This window comes from Bacillus rossius (genome assembly GCF_032445375.1).
Source record: "Bacillus rossius redtenbacheri isolate Brsri chromosome 9 unlocalized genomic scaffold, Brsri_v3 Brsri_v3_scf9_2, whole genome shotgun sequence".
NCBI lineage: Eukaryota > Metazoa > Arthropoda > Insecta > Phasmatodea > Bacillidae > Bacillus > Bacillus rossius.
In genome coordinates, this window is record NW_026962013.1 from 24009830 (window position 1) to 24026894 (window position 17065).

Here is a 17065-nt window from a genome sequence, read left to right on the forward strand (position 1 = left end):
ATCACCAACAAAGTTGGTTAGTTGCATTTCCATACCATTAAGGTCTTCGAATGTTTCATTGTGTTGGTGCGTGTGTGCATGCGTGTGTTTATAAGCATCGCATATTTTTTTTTTTGCTGAAGGTTTTGTCACTGTTATTTGTAAAAGTCATACAAGTAGGTATTTACCTATTCATAATTTTTGTCTGACTAATCATTCACTAGAAATTCAGTTTATTATTTCCACTTGGCTTCATATGCAACATTTTCATAATACCTAATAATTAGCCTAATATCTGCTAACAATACGCAACAAAAAATCAAACACGCCGAGAAAACTGAGTCTCAAGTTGAATTAAATCAACCACCTTTAGGCAGTAATAATACCATATAGTTTCACACGCTATTTATGTATTTCCTACCCGGCCGCCGAGTGTATGGCATGAGGCTAGTCCTAGCAGGGAATTTCAATATGCTTGCTGCTTCCGGACTTGGAAGAAAAAAATACTAAAACCCAACAAGGTATTTTTACTAAAACACTGGCCATGTTAAAATAAATAATAATCAGTCAAGTTTCCCTTTGGCTTTGTGAAAATTTATTCGCGCTATCCGCCACATAATGGCAGCATCGAGGTTACACGTTTCCGTTCCACACTCACGGAAATTACTCCTAACAAAAGCCGTACTACGCCGAGAGCTAAGATGTTGCACATCGAAATCGCTCACTGCTCCCTGTAGAAGAGCCTATGATGTACATTCTGTATTGCACAGACCCGAAAAAGCCCGAATATCTACCTTCGGCCAACTTAGTCAGTTTTTTTTGTTTATTACTTTACAAAATTGTGGATGGTTGGTTATGTTAGGTTAGTATAGCTACATTAAAAAAATACTGTCAAATCATTTTAATGCCGACGTTGGCCGAAGGTAGATATTCGGGCTTGTTCGGGTCTGTGCAATACAGAATGTACATCGTAGGCTTCCCCTCCATGTAGTGTCCTACCTGTGGGTGGAAGATTGGAGAAAAGGGGGGGGGGGGGGTGGAGTGTTTCAGCTCGTGCTGCGGCGCGGCGGCAGGAAGTGACGGAGGAAGTTAGACCGGGGGGGGGGGGGGGTTGGACCGGGGAAGAGGGGGAGCAAGGGTGCAGGAGAGCGGACAGCGAGGGAGTGCGTCGCGTCGCGTCGGGGTCCGCTCGAGGCGTGACGGCGTGGGGGGGGGGGGGGGGGGGGGGGGGTGGGGGGGGGGGTCATTGCCGCGCGCAAAGTCTGCGGCGCCGCCAAACTGCGGCCGCAGCTGCCGTCGAAAACACTGCCGCGTCCTGCCCTGCGCGAGGCTACGAACTGGTTGCAACGCATTCCGGTGGACGTTTGCCCAACCATCGATACGTCTTGCTGGAGATAGCGGCACCGTCGCACAAAAAAAAAAAAAAACCAACATATCCAATTTTCTCAAGTATTTTTTTTTTAAGCTGCGATTATTTCTTGCTATGACCATTAAACTGTACAGAATGTTCTCCACGATAGTTTCGCTATCATGAAGTTTAATTTGGCACATCAACAAGATTGGTACGACCCCCGATGATTACGAAAATTACTATATACGAGTTAATGGCGCCAGAGGAGGGTCCACCATTTTAACGATATCAACGAAAAAGTGAGCTCTGCGCATGTGCGAAATTTTGGCAACATAATGGCAACTGATAGGACAGCAAAATCCGTTCCCTAAAAACAAGGGACTGGCCGTGTCCCATCGTGAGTAGGTTTTAAAAATATTTATTACGGTTAAGAGACGATTTGTATCATAATCTAGATCCAAATATTATTATATTAAATTTTACTAATGGTGTTAAACTTTTGGTTAAGCTTTTGTCAGCGGGTGACCACGCCTGCGTGCTTAAATTGTAATCGCGTAAAGCCTTTTTTTCTCTCTAAGATAGTTTTTGCGCCATATTGGTTGAAGTGTAGTGTTTGCATTGTGGAAACAGTTCTAAATGTTATTTTTTTAATTTTATTTTTTTAATGGAAGTGACTGTTTGACGACGGAGATTCTAATTCATACTTACAAACCATCATCAGACGTGGTCAAGCAACATTTTGGTTCTGGCAGAACCATGTGGCGGTGCCGAGGTTAAAAAGTGACTTCAACTACGTCACAGAATGCCGTCTCCTGACAACTCATAACTTCATGGACTCTCTGGTAGCATGCAGATCAATAATGATGATGACTATTGAGTGGTCAAGCCCAGAATCTGGTTTCGCTTCCAAAGCCATCGCCATAGAGAGATGACCGTAGCATGACTGGTGCAGACTGAGCGAAATGATACTGCGATGGTTCCACATTGCCTTCCGCGGCGTGTACGTAATGGGACAACACAGCACCCAGTCCTTGCAACGGAATCACAAAAGCGCGATGGACGCGATGCATTGGGCGCGAATATTTTCTAATCAATAGCTCTCGATCCATCCATAATGTCAGCACGATGAAAATGGCGGACGCGATAGTCTTTCCGATTAGAAATATTTGATATTTACATCGGAAATTTTGCTTTTGAAAGATGGTTGGACTGGTGGATTGGTAATACAATTATTATTCGTATATTGTCAAGGATTTGTTTACTAATTTATCTGTGCAGACTCTGAAATGTGCGTGATTATTTCCAAATAAATGTTAAATTTATATTAAACATATACTTATATTTCTAAAACATGTATATTTAATTTTAAAAATCTGCTAATGGCTATCGTATATTTGATACGTAAGTAATGGCAAGAAAATTTTTGTATTCAATTATAAGAATTATCTTAGTCGCGCGGGTGAAAACTTCATGTTCACATTAACGCAATATTTTGCTATCGCACTACATCATTCGCGATCCCAGGATTAACGCGGGGAAATGAAGTTTTTTACAAAATCGAAGAATCCCCCCGATTCGGCCGTAAATCGAACCTGGGACATTAGGCCCACCTGCAGGGCCGGACAGAGAAATGACTCAGCCCATTAGAAAGTCTGAGAGTTAAAAAAAAGAGATAGATAGAGAGAGAACGCTTCCCATCTCGATATCGCATCAGCGATCGCACCACGTGTGCCTAGTCCGAGCTGAGGACAATCTTGGAGATGCGGTTATCGCTTGTTTGCCGCTCCTCGTCACAACCTTCCCCGCGGGTTGTGACGAGACTGATAAATAGAGACCCGGAAATTTCGCGGATTTATTTAGTCGCAAGCTAGAATGCAAACCTTCACACTCTCGCACTGTGTTCATGATTGGCACGCAGTTGTTTGGACACGCCTCTCTACGACCGTGAGCCAATGATGCCCAGCTAGGAGAGAAGTAAGCGAATCGGGTAGTGCCAATTAACAAGGATAAAAATGTTCTCGCTAAGAAATCAACCAATGGGAAAGTAAACATGAGTCGAGCACACCTATAACTTTGAATTCTATCCTGAGGCCAGATTAATCCGTGAAATTTCCGGGTCTCTACTGATAAACAATCCGCGAGTAGTCTATCACTCGCTCGAGATAGTCCCTGACGCAGGGGGGGGGGGGGGATATAATTTTCGAGACGACAAACCACGGAGGGTTTATAAACCACGCAGGGGACGTCGTAACCAAAACAACACGCAGCCGACGCAAGAAAATCACGGTCGTTTGTAAAGCACTGAAGTCGCAAGACGTCACCAACCTTACAACTTAAAACTTTTCTAATATTCACAAATGTCTGCGTCTTTAAAAGTTTCCGGAACATTCCACTCCAGATACGGAAAAGCGGAAACGAAACGCAAGATGCCGATGCTTGCGTTGCGTTCTTGCGTGGCTTGCGTAGTTCGTAAACCCGGCCTAAGGTCGGTATCACAACTATGTGGTTCCATTTACGAAATTAACTCCTACCAAATGACTTAAACCGGGAGCTATTTAAGATGTTACAATTTTAAAAAAAATCCAACGTAAAGTCACATGTCTTACGTTTTCAGTCGTCCCAAGTTCTGAAGCAATAGGCTAATTAAAATAATTGTTAGGATGAGATGGAAAGCACTACAGCGACCTGTTACGGCTTGCGATCGGTTTGCGTCACTGCGCGTGTTCGCACACAACACGAATGATGACGAAGTCGAAAAACAATCCGCTGCGCAAACATTTTCATTCTGCTGAGGAAGGTGTTTACAAAACAGGTGTTCACAGAAGAAGAAAAAAAAGGCTCTATTGTCCACCTCAGCGTAATACGTTCGCGTCGGAAACAGCACTGTTGTGAACACAATCTAGGCACGCCGCTCAAATCCATCACGTAGTGATAGGTTAGGCCCGGCCAATCCGTGACTTACGAACCGTTTTGCCATCTTATGGCCTGCCAAAGCCAGTGCCAAGAAATGGACAATTGCACGTCGAACTAAATGGCGATGAAATGTCGTTCAAAACAGACCACAAAACGGTTGCAGTAATAATAAAAAAAAAAAAAGGGGGGGGGGGAAATCCAGCTATATTTTCCCTTACCGAGTCCCTTTGCTTGGATATTTAAAAATAATAATTTAATGTATTTTAAAATATAATATATTGTTGGTAAATGTATTTAATTATAATTTTAATATATAATTTTAATAATTTATTGTTGAATGAACAAATAGTGATGAACGATAACACTAAGTTCTTAAAAGCCGACAGCAAATAACCAATTTTTATTTCAGATAAAAATATTTTTATTATAATAAAATGTTTGTTGTAATTACTTATACAAACAAATATTTTGTCGTGTTAGCCGAAAAACCTTAGTCCACGGAAATCTACGACAAAACCAAACCAAAATAACTAAAAGATACTGTAAATTTCACAACATAAAATTTTAAAATAAAAATTTGTGACCATCGTTTAACTAGATTAAAATAATATAACCATGACTTCCTAACATTAACTTGCTATTGTACTTGCATGGCAATTTGTTAATTAAAAGAGAGATTACGAAATAGATAAATGCAATTTTTTTTACATAATAATTTTTAAATAATTAAAATATCTGTTATCCTTTACTAGGCAGCAAGCACACATTAACAAATTTTCTGACACTATTAAACAATTGATAATTTTGTCATGGATTAGAATAGGATATCCTTAAGTAAAATAAAGGATGATAACCCAATTGATTGTTCTCTCTCCTGTAATGTTAAAAAATTTATCAAATAAATATTGTGAGCGAAATGAATTTTTTCCTATAATTATCAATTTATAAAACTCATAATTTTTATCACCAAAACAGAAGACTTACCGGACAGTGTAGGTTTGATTTTCTGCTGATGAAATATAGTTTCTGTATACCTGACAATGATTTTTATCATATTATATCATTCTTTTGATAATAACCCATTAAAACATTATTGTGCTTTGTTTTGTAACTCGATACGTATTCATTATTTAAGTAAGCTATTCCACCAATGCGTTTCAGACCTGAACAACCAGTAGGTCAGACCCGTCCAGACAAGCAGGATCATGCTTGCAAACCCCTCGCGAGTAAGCTGCGCTCTGATTGGCAAACAAGGCACGTGTCGCCACCCACTGGTCGTTCGGGGTTTCATTTCGTCCGAGAGAAGCGTGGCAGTTGAGCCTCGATTACACTGGGCGAGTACTCTGCATAGGCTTAGGCCTGGAATAGGCCTATAACCTACGCAAGAACGCCAGAACACACGATGCAAAATGTTCAGGCGCACATTACGCAAGGAGCAATAAAGCATCGCAAGAATGGTTCAGCTTCCCGACTTGCGTGCGTTTCCGACGACCACATTTGAAAGAGAAGTGTTCCGAAAACTTAAAAAGACGCAGACGATATTTGCGTAGAAGACCACGAAGTTATTCTATACAATATTATAGGGCCTACAACATGTTTACACTTCTTGTTAAAATTCGCACAATGAAAGAGAATAGCAATTTTAAATCAAATTATAACCAATTAAATTTGTTTTCGTGACTATTAATTATCTATTAATTAACTATTAATTATCAAAATAAGCTATAAAAATAAATTAGTTTTCTACTTTCTTACTATATATATATATATCCCCACTTGCGAAAAAAAATGTATCGCCCAAGCGGTAAGTGAAATATCTGACCACCCGACACCGTGTATCCGTGAATGCTTATTAAATTATTAAGTATAGGAAAAATAATTAATTGTCTTTGGCTAAGGTCGCAGATAAAATATATATGTATATATATGTATATATATGTATATATGTATGTGTGTGTGTGTGTGTCAGTATGTGAGCGCTAAAGAATGCAAGTATGCAATTGTGCCTGCATGTAAGAGTGTGCAATTGTGATAGTATTCGATTGAGAAAGCACTCAAGTGTGCAAATATGCGAGTATGTAAGAATGCAATAGTGCAAGTATGCAACTGTGCAAGCATGCTGCGTCATTCCTACCTCTCCCTGTCGTCTCCTCCTCTACCGATTCACCCACCACGTACCTAACTATTCCCCTCGGAATTTCCGTAACGCTCGAAAACTTGAAAATTGTAGCCGGCCCCATCAGCAATGAAGTTTAGCAAAAAAAAAAAAACATTAGGTACACCTGACTCCTCGGCCGAGAATCGAACCCTTCACAAAGCCAAGCGTTCCAACCAACGGTCCCGTCTATTCCGTCTAGCGTTTAACAGTCTCTGATGACCTTATCCTCGACGAGACGTAATAATTACAACAACAAAAAAAAAACCCAACTAAAGAACGGAGGTGGCGTCGCAGACTTGCCTGTTCCCAGGCCCCGACCCAGTTCCCCTCGCCGGAGTCCGAGGGGGAGGAGGTCCTGGGAATAAGGATGAGGACACGCCGCATTCCGAGAGGGGTGTCCGCGTGAGGATGGTGAGTGAGGGGGGGGGGGGGGGGATAAATGGGTCAGCGCGCCGTCGCCCTGTCCCGACCTTGCGCGCGCCCGCGCGGCGCGGGAAAATCTCACGAAGCTCCGCGATGCTTATCTGCCCTTCTCCCCTCCCCCACTCCCCCACTATCCCACTCACCATCCAGCCCGTGTGCTCACCTAACAGTATACGAGCTCATTATATATATGTATGGGTGCGAGTGTATTTTGTTCGCGCGTGAGAGATTATACTTACTTGGCGTAGTAAAATAAATAACTAATTATGTAGGCAAATATTTAATAGAAATAAACAAAAAAATTGGAGTGATATAAATTACGAATGGTAAAGTATAAATTCAATCAAAATAATATATATATATATATATATTAATACTCATTCAATGTTTATATACACACGTGTATAAAATTAGTATTAAATTTAGTAAAAAAAATCGAGATAATATTTAATTAATAATAAAAATCAATAAATATGCAGAATTTTAATTTATTAATTTTATTTATTTATTAAATAATAATGCATTGATTTGTAATTTATAATGCAAATAAATTATACATACGGGAAAAAAATCGTCTGTAGCACTCAGAAATAATGTGGCTTCCTATTAGTATTTATGTTTAACTGAACAATGTTCTTCAGCTACCGCGAATTTCGTCGCTTTGGCCAAATTATTTCATTGCGATAATTAGGGAAAATTCCTTTATTATCTACATATATTTTGAGACGTATTACCGTCCCGAATGATTTCAATGAACTAATTTTGCGATAGTAACAAAATTCACGGTGGTTGTAGAACTTCGTCCAATTAGACATAATCCCGACGCTCACTGTTCTATCTTTCTCCATTATTTACAATAACATTGTTGTTAAGCTCCAACTTGAAAAACTTTAAAGCAATAAATAAATAAATAAATAAATAAATAAATAAATAAATAAATAAATAATGTTTTCAACTTATTTTATCGTGGTGAAACTGCAGCCGAAGATTTGTCGGTCGAATTCAGACTCATTCTGTGTATAATTGTAAACTTTCCCCGCGCAGTGAAATTCGAGAGACGTTCAGCCGACGGGAAGTGGCCGACACCCTCGAGGTGATTTTTTTTTTTTTTTTTTTCCTTACCTAACTAAAACTAAGTGTATTTTGGAGGGGTCCGGGTTAGGGAGGGACCTAGGTGCGTCTCAGGCCGAAGCCTATACGCCTAGTCATGCTGGGATTAGCCATGCAAGGAGAGGGTCGCATGCATCATGTGCTAGGAGGGGATTGGCCAGCCATGGCAGCGATTGGCGCCATGACTAACTCCCCTCACTCTTAAATCTAGACTATAACTAGAGATAGGTTGGGCCCAGGTAAAACCTGCATAGACACAGGGAAAACCCTGGGCACATTCATGCGGGATGCAAATTGGCATGCATTACGTGTAGGAGTTTACAGGAGACAGAGGATGGTCTGGATGAAGTGTTGGACAGAGTAGAAAAGAGTCTACCATGCGGGGGTTGGGCACTTGGACTAGTAGTCCGCTTTGCTTTTTATCCAGGACTGGATTTAGTGACCAGGGACGCAAGCGCCCCTGGTGGTGAGTGGTTGCACTGACCACTCACTCCGCCGCCAGTCTCCGCGGATCATGCTAGCCGAACGCAGCCGAATAAAGCCGAACGCAGCCGAATAACGCAGAGCCAGAAGAAGCGCGGTGCTCGTGGATGCGGCAAGGAGGAGGAAGGAGAAAGCTGATCGGACGTGGTTCGCGGTTAATTGAACACCGCCGGGCCTATTCTACAGTGGCGCGTAAACGGAGACGGATCACGTAAACGGAGACGGATCTCCCGACACATTTCACCACCGCGTCTGCTGCTCCCAACAATGCACGGAAACGTAACAAACGGCAACCAATGAGATCGCATTTCAAGGTTACGAAATATTAATTTAAAAAATGTATGCTTCCAGATCATAACAAGGGCAGAATTCACATACTTATATATAATAAAAATAAACTCAAAATAATAACAGAACACTATATATTCCTGTACTTAAAACAAATTAAACTTATTTAGAACATAAACAATCATGGCTACCACCGCGACCAATACTCGGTTTCTATTGGTCGCACGGGACACCGTAAACGGAAGAGATCAGCATTGCCGAGCTACACTGTACTAATATATAAACTAAAGAACAATAGTAACAACATCTATGTTCCAAACAATTTCGTAATTTCAAACACGTACTGTTTTTAAATAGGGAATCTTTCCGGTGTTGCAATTGGCTTGTCGGTTTTTTTTTTTTTTTTTTTTTTTTTCGGGGGACTCACGACTCACATTTTTACTCCTTCCCCAAACTCACTCCGTCACTGCTCCGTGTTACCTTTGCGTCCACTCACCTGTCTTTTATAATCTTTATGTCCATGAGACGTTAAAAATAAAATCGAAAGAAAAATGTTTGCGTCTATAAAGGTGCGCCGTCACGTTATTCTGATTCCATCATTGTTGTGAACACAACGGATTTTCCCACTCGACTACAAAAACTAAACGATTGTATGTAAAATATTCCTTACTGTTTCATATGCACTAATACGAAACCCACCAATGTCGGCAGGTTATTTTAATCGATTTGTTTGAGATAAATTTGTTTAATTCAAACGTAACGTTCAATTGTAAAAATCACTGAGCATAAACATATTCAAGAGATTTCACCGATAAATTAAAAAAAAACATTATAAATACAATAATAATAATAAATTTATCCAAATTTCGAAAATAAAATTCTGACAACCATTTCAGTAACGCCTCGCCAGCGACGCGATGGAAATAGAAAATATTTCTAATTGGAACGTCCGTCGCGTCCACCATTTTTTGTCGCGCTGACGTCACACATGTGATGAACGTGATTGGTTAAAAATCTCTGCGTCACTGCCAGCCATTATCTACCAGTTGTGCGACTTCGTTAGCGTAAACATAACAATAAGTAATTCACTCAGGTTATTTAGATAGAAAAGATGGTCAATAATTATAGTTTACTAGCTGACCCGGCGAACTTCGTACCGCCTTAGCGTAGCAATGATGCACTACTTTATTTTGTATAGCTGACCTATCTTAGGTATGAGTACCTATTCAATTTGAATCACTATAACTGAAAAGGACCTTACTGATTTAATTAAATAAAAAACAAAATATATATTGTCAAAATAGTGTTTATTCCATAGGATTCAATAATTCCACTAATGTTTTTACAAATTGCTATTGAACAACTTGGCATTTTTAAGTAAACAATGAGCTCAATACCACGCGCGCTCTATAAATCAACTAATAGTCTCTGTACCCCTCACTGCTTCTCTCTACTCTAATGCTTTTTGATAAACTATATTTTTAGTTTTATGTTCTGGCGCGTAAATAAATAATGTTGATGGTTTTCCGACACGGGAACAGGCGACATATAATTGGCCTATAAAAAACATGGATTTTCTAGGTTGATGCCACATACACTTAGCGACTGCCCTTGCGATTTATTTATTGACATTGCAAATGCAAGCCGCACTGGAAACTGTAAACGCTTAAAGCTGAATGTCATAAGGTTACTTTAAAAATATTTATATTGTACAAAGTGTTGGGTTAGTTTGGAAATAATTTTATATATGGTATATGGTTCAGTATTCTTAAATTTTCTAATTTTCCGTTAAATTTTTTCTTTCATAAGAACCTTCTCGTGACAATAACAAACACAACAAAAAAATAATTAGTGAAATCGGTTCAGTCATTTACGCGTGATGGCGTGACCAAGGGAAATAGGAATTCATTATTCTTAAATTTTCTAATTTTCCGCACAATTTTCTTAATTTTTTCTTTCATAAGAACCTTCTCCTGACCATAGCAAACACAACAAAAAAAAATTAGTGAAATCGGTCCAGCCGTTCACGCGTGATGCCGTGACCAAGGAAAACGGGTTTCATTTTTATATATATAGATTAATTATAGTAATCTTAAATTTACATTTAAACTTCCATGTAAGCTACGTTTTAGGTTTTCAGTAGAATCACTAACTCTAGAACATGATAGGTATATTCTTTGAATAAGTATTGCAGTGGGGAATATTGATTTAAAACATTTTTATGGACATACTGTATGTTGTAGAGAAACGTCAAGAATTGGCAACAAATATGAATGCACAAACACACAGAAAAACCAGCCAAAATCAGCCGATGTCAAATGCGTGAACGCACAGACAGACAGCACAGAGAATTCCGTGCAAGGAATTAGAACAACACGGCACATGCCAACACAGTAGACTTCCTACGACAAGTCAGTTGCAATGATTCGAGACTGTGCCCGAGGACTGAGTAACACTACTTAGCATACGAACATGAACGATATATGTGCAATAGATCGAGCGTGTTCGCTAAGCTAACAGACGACTAAAACAAACAAATTGGACGGACAGCGACACGGACTCAACGGCAAAAAAAAGTTTATGAAACTGTTATTCCCCGCGACACGCCCAGCCCGATACTGACTTGTCGTTCAATTGTTTGAAGACATCAGATAGCGCTGCCGTCTGATAGACAATGCGCGATCGAAGATGCTCCTCTTGTCACGAAATCAACCTCTCCCTTTAACGGGATAGTAACCAATATAATTTTGCTTCTATAATTTAGTTGTTTTTTCGTGATTTATAAATTTACCGTTTATGAGATTAAATCAATTAAAAAATGTGTGTAGTTGATTGTTTTTAGAATCTTAATTTCAACCCTAGTACGAACTAAGAGCATGTAACCATGATATATACAGTTTTGAATCCCTTCGTTGTAAAACTCTTTAGTTGTATAATATAATTTATAAACAAAATAATTGATTTTTATTCAATAATAGGAAACTGAGATTTTAAGTGTTTAAAGAAAATATTTTTTTTATTGTAAAAGTAAAGCGTTTAATGACAAAGGCTTCATAAAGCGATTAATTCAAAATTGTATACCACGTTATTTCATGTATCAATTCATGATAGCTTTGAAATATAAATTTTCCTTCAAGGTTCTCAAAACTATGAAATTAAGTGTTAATGGATTTACCTAACCTTGTTTTAAACAATCTACGAATATTATGTTACGATTTTATTAAAAACTAGTTGAAGAACCCGGCTTTGCCCAGGCTAAACACACCATAATATGAGGAACATTACTACCAAGTTTCAAGTCTGTAGGACATACACGTGAAAAACGGGAAATTTTGAATTTAAAGTCACACTGATTGCACAATCTCGGTGCATCAAGGCTATGCATCAGCAAAACCGGAACGCCAATCTTCAGAGTCATTTTGTGGAAAGGCAGATAAGCCCCCTAGGCAAGATGTGACGAACGCACCAAACGATAGCACGTTACAAATTAAAGGCAACGCCATCTATTGACGAAGTTCTAAACTAAATTGTTATTAGCGCCATAAATTCACTAGCAGCCGCGAGCTTCACTATGCGGACGGTTCTCGCCAAGGAGAAGGATAGGAAGTTGCCAGACCTTACTATATGCTTTGAATATATATACTGTATAGAAGTCGCCAGCCCAGGTTAAAATTTCTAATACGGTTTTGAGGTAGTTGGTTAATTCACCGCCGCAATCGCCACCATCTCTAGGGCATCGACTTGTGGTGGTCCCTAGCGGACAAGTGTCGAACTCTTCAAACACCCCTTCCCCCTCCTGTTGAACGACCTTGAGCTGCAGTGAATGATAGATGGGGGGTGCGGGGAATGACAGCGGGCGACCGTGCTGCGCTCTAACGTGTAAATAACAATTAAGACGATACAGGGCGTTACGGCAGCGCACTGCAGCGGTGAAGTTCCCAAGCTGCTCATCATACGCTTCTGAAAAACGTAGAGTAAATCCTATCCACTCGCGACTTCTATACAGTATATATATTCAAAGCTATATGAGCGTGTGGCAGACATGGAGAAACGACATTAATGCTGTCATTGACGTGAACTTACGGAAATACTTCTGTCACTGAGGTAAAAAAAAAAAACTAACAGCGCTATCTATTGGTTCTTTGGTGTACTACGCCGTGATGTTCGTCATTGAGGTAAACATCAGAAAATTTTCTGTGAGCGCCTTTTAAAAATCAACTAATGAAGCTCCATATTTTGACTTTTCTACGAACTGTACTAAGCTGAGAAGACTCCTAAAACTTTAAATTAAGATATTTTCCCCCCCTTGAGCCGATTTTGATGAAATAAAGTCTAAGTGTTACCCGAAGCTACGCTCTTGTTACCTGTGAAAACCCCATGAAAATTCGTCTAGTAGTTTTAGAGATAAGCTTGTTCAAGCAGACAGACAAAGTTTTTAAAAATAGTCTTATTGTATTCTGTTAAACTTCCTACATCAACCGCAATCAGTTTTCGCCAAAAATATTCTCAATGAACAGACACGACAATTCTACAGTTTTATTCTAGTATATATCATGAGTACATTCATGAAATTATACACGAAAAAAAATCATTCAGGATACTGCCCCTTTACCGAACTATTGGTAGTCAGGTACGTTTGAACATTAGCGCACAAAAGAGACCGCAATGGCCTTTTTTTTTTGTAGCCCACGCTTTGTTATTGGGTGGCTATCGGGGGCTCGATCTTGGCTGTCCGTGGACCAGTTCGGCGGCCAGTTCGAGGTCATCTCGGCACACGTGACGTCACGCGGTCGTTGCGAGTCGGAGCGCGGAGAGCGTAGCACCGACGCCAGCTCCTGCCAGGACACGGCGCTTCGAACTTCATTAATTACTGGCTGAAGCACCAACCGTTTATCGGGCTTTACGCAGTGAAGATGCTTCATTCAGGGAGAAAAGGATACTTTTTTTGATGTGTAACATCCTAGCTCTCGGTATACGGCATTTGGTAGGAGTGATTTCACGAATGGAACGGAAATGTGTAACCATAGTGCTGCCATCTGTGGCAGATGGTGCGAACCAAAGTTGTTCGAGACAAAGGGAAACTTTATTAACAATTTAATAAATTTTAACAAGATGGGCAGGTTTTTAGTAAAATTCCTGGTCGAAAATCAGGTCCACAGCAAGGGTTTAGTATTTTTTCAAGATTTTTTTTTTTTTTCGTTTTTACCGTAGCCGTTTCATTATATAGTTTAACATTTCGCTCTACAAATCAAATGATTGAATAGTCGACGTAGCTGCTACAGGAACGAATTCTAGCGGTGGGTGCGGAAACTACGCGTGATTCGTGTCCAGAAGTGTAGTTGAAAACAATATTTGCGTATATATTTTAAAGAATTCTACGTTAAATTTCGTGTCCGAGTTTCGTATTATAAGTGTATTTGCAGCATGAGAACACATGAATTTGTTCGTTACCGAGGTTAGATGTTACATATTTCTGGCAAGTACTGAAAGACTCGCTCAAAAAAAATTTTTATCAGACATAGTCAGTAATTTTCTCCTTATTTTAACGGCAAGTTAGTGAGCAAAATTTGAAAAATAGTACCACAATTTTGGTTTTAAGATTTGGAAAAGAGGGATGTCATGTAGACAAACACCTTCCTCTCTTTTCGAAATCAGATGTAAATTTTATTTTTTTTCTCATTTTGGACGTCAAATTTTCACCAAGCTGAGATTAAAATTATACTTTTATAGAAAACAGACAACAGACTCTCGTATTTATTTATATATAGATGTAGATTTTAGGTTCAAAAACCTTACAATTGTACTTTTGCATTAAAAATAAATAAAATACATGCAAGAAATTTTTTTTTGTGACAACGACCGTTAAAGATAAGCTTAAAGTTCATAAATCTTTAATTGATAAAAACTTTAAAACAAAGAAGATCACGTAACAAGCGAAAATTCAAAATTAAGATTAATTTGGTTATTGAATGAACCTTAGTAGTAATTTTCTGCAATTTTAGATCAAGTGTAAAGTTTATGTAAACAATTTCCTAAAAAATTTAAAATATTTTTATTCACATTTCAATTGCATTTCAGAAATATAAAATATTATTGACTGAAACATTGTAATATTTTAGCAAAATTAATTACACGTACGTATGTATGGGACATAATGTTCTCAGCAATTAAACCATACAGTATAGCATATAAAACAAAAATTTCCCTCCCAACCACAAAAATATTTATCAAATTAAATTATCATGCCAAAAGTGGTCATTCACACAAAAGCGTTGATTGAAAACGCGAACCAATAAGGGGTGAGGGTGGGGGAGTTTAGGTTAAAAAAAAATACCTGGGCTGTATACGAATACGTAAGGATGCGTTCATAGCACACACATCCTTGCATCCCTTAGCGAATGCAGCCACAACGTAAAGGACGCATTTATACGGGATGGATGGTATCCAATACTTTTACTGCTAGCACTATGTGTGCTACTAATATGCACTGAGCCAACTTGAGTCGTGCGAAGATTCAGCAAAACGTAAATAACAACGACCAATCAACAACAAAAGTAGCTTGGATGTTATAAAAGTTAGTGATCAAATTAAAATTCTGTTATGAAACTAAAATATTTAAAATAGTTATATTGAGCATTAAGTTCAAATTTAGGTAATTTTTACTAACGTTTAAATTTTATCTGTTAAGAGTTATCACTTATGTTTGATTATAAAGTTTAAACAAATCGTATGCCAAAAAACTGAAGTACCTAATATGATATACAAACAAAATAAAATACGATTCTGAAGCAATGGATGTAGGGACGAATCAGTGGATTGATTGTCGAATCCACAGAAATTTCGATTTTAGTGGACGCATGTAGGGATGTGAGAATTCGGAATAAACGCAAGTATAGCCGCGTCCACTAGGATGCAATTTTACTGGACCCCTCATCTAAAGAATCCTTTATGCTAGTATTCGGATGCAGCTAATGTGTACATTCTAAATTGCCCTCCCGTCTTTAACATGTGTTTGGATCCGTCCCTATCGATGATGATGGAGTGATCAGTCTGGGAGTGGACTTATTACCCCAAACTACGCCACGGGGAGATGAACCATAGTGAACTTAGCCGAGGTGAAACAACGGTGGTCCGGCATTGCCTTCCCCAGCATGGTCCCTGCCAATAGGGATAGGTAGGTTCAGAAACGGGCAGACGAGTGCACGCATGGGGGAGAAACTCCAATTGCCGAGATCGAGACCTAGCTTTTGAAGACTTTTGGGGCCCAACCGCTAGATAGCAGCTTTTATAAGATATTACTAAAATAGTTAATTTGATTGTGAGAAGTAATGCATCAGCTGTTACCAGGAAAGAAACCAGTTAAAAAATAGTTCACTTTATTGGTGTGACAAACCAGAAATTCTGCATCTCATCATTTATGTAGAACATGCTTTTTTTTTACATGCCAGTTTTGAACTAAGCAATTAGTCATTAACTATAAAGCTAACAATTTAGATTTGAACCCCCCGCCTGATTTTTTTGTTTGCTAGAAGTTATGGGCCCACCCAACAGATACCGTCACACGTCGCCTAAAATATTGTTTCAGTTCCCAGTAAAAAAGTCGCGCTTCTGTATCTCCCCTTGTTCTACGGGTGCACGTACCTCGCCGCCGCCGAGAAGCCCGCTACTCCGCGCGCTGACAGGACCTGAGAAACGACTAGCACGCACGTCCACCCGCGCCGGCGACCCGCGGCCAACTGGCGGCCGCGTGGTTCAGAGGGGCCCGGGGGAACGGACTGCAGCTGAACTTCCCTTTCCCCCCGCCGTCAGGCCGGGCTAGGGGGAGCACACCTGCCCTTCCCTTTCGCGCCGCGCCGCGCCGCGCAGTCACGTGACTCGTCCGACAGTTCTAGAAAGTAGTACCGAATACCTTATAGACTAATACCGGACGGCTCCGAGATTTTTGTGCGAAAACCTGTCGTTCTTTCCACGCAAGTCCTTCCTGTATGAACAATATAGCTGTTTTAATGCATATGGTACCGATAATATGACACCGAAGATAACTTTCTTACCTCTTAGAAAGACTTATTTAGGGAGGGATATAAATCTCCATTGCTTCAAGTTTTTTTTTTTAAAAAAATCGTTTCACACCAGAAAAATTTAACGATTTATGTATAAAATATTTTGCAATCGCACCTCTTGCCGTCATGTTATTTTTCACTCTCTCGCCTGTGTTGTTAAGTATAAAGCTGGCCGGTGTACGTTTTTAGCGTGTTTGGTAGTACCGTTCAAGGGCGTATCCACATCAATGCGTTAAAAATAGAGGTGAGGGCATTTTTTCTGGAATTGTACCTCGTTCACGGGGGAGGATGTTCCTTGGT

General features: G+C 39.5%; 1 protein-coding gene across 2 annotated transcripts in view; it reads right to left on the reverse strand.

Annotated features, from left to right (window-relative positions):
* LOC134543115 (cadherin-23) overlaps positions 1–16443 on the reverse strand; it is a 123960-nt gene extending 107517 nt beyond the window's left edge. The window contains exon 1 of one of the 2 annotated variants that reach the window (XM_063387940.1): positions 16347–16443. The gene's annotated coding sequence lies outside the window, so the exon portion shown is untranslated. The remainder of the gene's footprint in view (positions 1–16346) is intronic. The other variant, XM_063387941.1, reaches the window with a different exon arrangement.
* Positions 16444–17065: the final 622 nt, after the last annotated feature.